Here is a 4706-nt window from a genome sequence, read left to right on the forward strand (position 1 = left end):
ACAATAAACGCATCAAGTGCATCACTGAAATAGATAAATTTAACTTGTAACCTGCAGATGGAACAGATATGTTAAGTAGTTAGCAAGTTTAATTTCAATCGTATGTTTTTTGGAAAAAGAAGCTCATTTTCTTCCCAAAGGGGCGAGGGGAGGGTTTCTGAGAATAAACCAAGAAAAAAACCAAAAAACCAAAAACATAGCCACAAATACAAAGTGTTATCTGAAATAAAGCACTAGCCTAAAAATATCTACCAAAACAAGTGGGGTAGCACTAGCCTAGAAATATCACTAGCAGCTGATATAGCGATATTCAGTTTCACTTATGAACTGCAAAAAAGCAGGTCTGCACCTGAATTCTTGGTCTTCGCACCTGGTATAACCATTTTCTAAGTGGTTTTCTACTTGTTTGGGCTGCTATGTTTGAATGCAGCATTGACCAAAAAATTCCCCAAGAGATCTAACAAAACTATTATGGACTAGGAAAGAAGAGGAGAAAGCATTGTTTTGTGACTAGGAATACCTGAACAATATTATTTTAGATGAAAATAAAGCTTTCTTGTGAATTACCTACCCTATGTAGTAGACAAGCATTCAAAGTATTCAGTTAATAAAAAAGGAAAATTAAAAAATAGGCTTTTGGCTGGTTAATAGCTCATCTGCTCATCAGATCATCATCTCAACCGAGCTAGCACCTTTCCATTATTTCCTTTTTAAGCCAGAAACAAGCAAGCACCTTTACCATCACCCTTTACTGTTTGAATAATCACCCGTTTTCAGGACCAGCATGGTACTGATACAGCTTCCAGACTTCTGTAACTCCCTGTTGCCTTTTTCAGATGCATGTAAACAATCCAACTGAAAACATGAGTGCTTTCTGTAACATTAAGAGAGAATTTAGCAAACAGCTGGTTTCTGTTAGTAACTGTTCCAAGTTTGTAGTCATAGCAGTGGTTTGTTGGAAAAAGTCCACAACACTGGAACTGTAACAATATTTATATTTATGCTGGTAGCCAGGCAGAACAGAGATTTCTCAGGGAAGGAACAACATCCAGGGCTCTTGGGTAAATAAAGCAATAGTTGAGTCTGAAAAGAGGGACTGAAAAAAAGAAGCACCAGCGGCTGACAGAATGGGGCTTTGCTGCGTATTCCTTGGGGTCAGCGGAAAGCGGGGGCTGGCAACTTTAACTCAATGTTAATCGAGTGTTTGCACTGGAACTTCTCATAATATTTCAGCCCCTCGAAGCAGTGACCGTTCCACACCTGGATGCATGCTGGGGCTTTGTTGGAGACTTGGGCAGAGCACGCTCATGACTCCCTTCCAGCTGCAGACTGGGTTTTCTTCCAGGGAAAGCCGAAGAGCTGTTTTGCATCCACCTGCCATCCCGGTGTGGGGTCAGGATACAGCTGGGCTCTGCACCTCGGCTCAACAGCCCTAAGAACTAACACGTCTGTAATAAAGCTATGGCCACAGAGCTCTCGGAGGTTTCATTTACGCTTCTGCTTGTCCCCAGAAGACTCAGCTGCCTGGACTTGCACTTCTTCCATTCCTGAGGCAATGAAGGTGTTAGGTAGGCGTCCAAACCACCCCACAGTCCGAGGAACTGCCACGTACCGCGACCTGCCTGTTACTCGGCACACTCACCTTCCAAGAACTTACAAGTGTTGATGTAACTTCCAGGCCAGTGATTTTTCACCTCAAATTTTCACTCTCTGCTCATAACCAGCATAATTTGATCAGGAGAGCGTAGCTGATGACAAGAGCACCAAATAAAGAGTGACAGGGTAAGGGCTGGGTTCCTAGGCTCTGAATCTGAAAATGAGTATGCTTCTGAACACACAAAACCATTGACAGATTGTTAATATTTCTATTATAACTTCATATTTTAGAAAGGATTACTATAGCTGAAGAAAACCTTTTTCTTGGGTGTTTCAGTTCAACATTCCTTCTGAATAGAGAATCATCACATCAAACTTGTGGATTTTGATAAGGAAACGAGAGAAAAATCCATAGAATTGCACCACTTTGTTACACAAAAGACTGAAAAGTAGACTGACTAATAACATTTACATAAATGTTAGATTGTTTTCCCAAGCAATTATATGTGATTTTGCCTAAGTCATTCTCTCCACTCCTTTTACAGTCATATCAGTTAGCACAAGATCCTCTCTCAATCTAAGAAACCTTTTGTCTTTAAGCAGATTACATTCCTAAATGCAGTAACAATTAATTATTAAAACATGGACAGATAATACAAATAGATAATACAGAGAACTTAATTCAAAATCTATAACGTTCCTTCTCAAGAATACAGAAAGTAATTTTGCTGGTAACAATATAATTCCTTTCACATTAAGACATCTCTGAAAACTTTTTTCTTTATTTTCCTCTTTGCGTATCACACATAACTGCTGGTTTTGCCTACGATGGGCCAACAAGCCTGCTACAAACTCTGCAAAGCTGGAGCACTCCATCAATACAAGGCATATGGGAAAGGGTACTGGGGCTCAGCAATGTGCCCCAGATGCACTGAGCAGCCTTCACTTCTAAAGCCATTCCAGCCATGGGAAGTATCATTTTATCACCCGCATTTGTGTGGACATATGTACATATAATTAAGGTGTCCTTTTGAAATGTAATTTAGAGAGCGAAGAGGGGCAGAGAGAATAATAGAGTGTATCTACACAACCAGAGATACAACAGTTTGATGTACAAAGTCCCCTCTCACATAAACACACCTTTGCCTTTTACAGTAGGATGCATTTACTATTTAAGCAGAAGCTGAAGAGAAAATGGCTTTAGTTTCAATTTAATCACAATGCATTTAAATAATTAAAAATATTGTAGTTACACTACTGTATCTAAAAAAGATAATATTATGATTAATTTCCCCTTCTGTCCCCATTTTGAGTTTTAAACATTATAAAATAAATCCCACAATTAAAAATTAAGTAGGGGCAGTCACAGTAATGTCTTACACCCTGTATCAGTGAATGGGCAAAGTATTCTTTCTCATATGTTAAACAGTACTAAGGACACACAATATTCAAGCTTGTCAGTGTTGGTATCACTTGATCATAATAAAATCCATTATGATAACAGCAGCCAGAAGTATTTTTAAGTACTAAGACAGTCCCCTGCATCAGTAGAACGATGGTCTTGATATCAGGGTTATCTTCTCTGGGCTGCTGATGACTGGAAGGTGTTTTGGATAAGTCTGCTAGTCATCCATCGCATTCATTTGAAGCTTACCATGTAAGTCTATCAACTGGCAGATTGGGAGTTAAGAGAGCTCCAGCTCCCAGGGAATCTCCAGGGAGCTGCAAGCTCACCAAATGGGACACAAACCTCCTGTATGCTATTAAATGCTCATAACAGAGTCATCACCTTCTTCCTGGCTTTCTAAAAAAGCAGGAGAACAATAGAGAACTTGCCAGGAATAAGTACACAGACTTAGTTCAAAGGTGCTGTGTCTTGAAAGAGGTGGGGAACGAAGAGCACTTTAGGCAGAAGCAAATCATTCACCACCTCCTATTTAGAAAGAATTTGTGCTGTGCTGCTGTCAGCATGGAAGTGATGCTTACAGTGATCCCCTTCCTAAGGGGAAGCAATAAATGCATAGGACCTTCAGACACACATTAATTTACAGCCTGAACCTTTGCCTGGGTTTTAGACAGGTGTGAGGTATAGATTAGGCCTGAAAAAAAGGCAAATGCATTATCAATACAAGTCCTGAAAATACTTCATTTGGGAAATTTCACAAGAAAATGCTGACACAGTCCAAATATAGAGATAGACTTATTGGTGCTGGTTATACAGATGTTAACAAAAGTTCCTGGATTCTGAAAAACAACTACTGAGAGAGTTACACAGGTATATAAAAACTCATTTCAAAAGAAGTCCCCTAATGAATTTCTTATCTGCTTAGCTATCTTGCTTGAAAAAACAAGCCCAGGATTAAACTAACAAGTAAACAGAAGCTGTCTTTACTTGCACTAGAAAAAGGGTCAGAAATGGTATTCAGTAACAGCTTTCAAGAAGTTCAAAACCATCAGAAAGTGAAAAGTACAGATCAAACTTAACACTACTTTTATAAGCTCCTTTTATCTATTAGGATTGAAATTTATCCCATAAACCCTATGCTAAACACATTAGCGCCTCTGAAATCAACACGAGCTCTTGTTCGAGACCAGCCCCTCCAGCCCCACTGCCAAGGCTCTGGCTTTCCTGGAGCAGAGTAGAGAGTCAGGGCTTGCCCAAGGGGACAAGCAGAGAAGGCTGCCTCTCCACTACTGCTGAGAAGCCCTTCATGTTTCCTCCATTTGAGGTCTCCTGCATTCCCCCTCCAGCTCTTGAGGAGCTGCAGCAGAAGGTTGTTCAGTGGGGCACTGCTGGGGACTGTGCTGGTCCCCAAGAGTGAGGCAGCAGCCTTGGGGCTGCTCTAGCTTCAGCTCACTGCAAGGGGAGTACCAGACAGAGGAGAGCCAAGCTCGCAGTTCCCGTTTGCCCAGGCAGGGTGAGGTGGTCGGTGCTCACGTTGTGCCAAGACCAGATTAACAAGACCCTTTCCTGCAGTCACTCAGCAGCCAGAAAGAAGATCTAATATAGCGGTCTTGTTGAAGACACTTCAAGACTGCTGTTTGCTCTTGTTCCTTCTCAGCATGCTTTAGCGGAGGAATGAGGGGGAAAAAAAAAAAAACAGAAGTGC

Source organism: Accipiter gentilis, chromosome 31 (genome assembly GCF_929443795.1).
Source record: "Accipiter gentilis chromosome 31, bAccGen1.1, whole genome shotgun sequence".
Classification (NCBI taxonomy): domain Eukaryota; kingdom Metazoa; phylum Chordata; class Aves; order Accipitriformes; family Accipitridae; genus Astur; species Astur gentilis.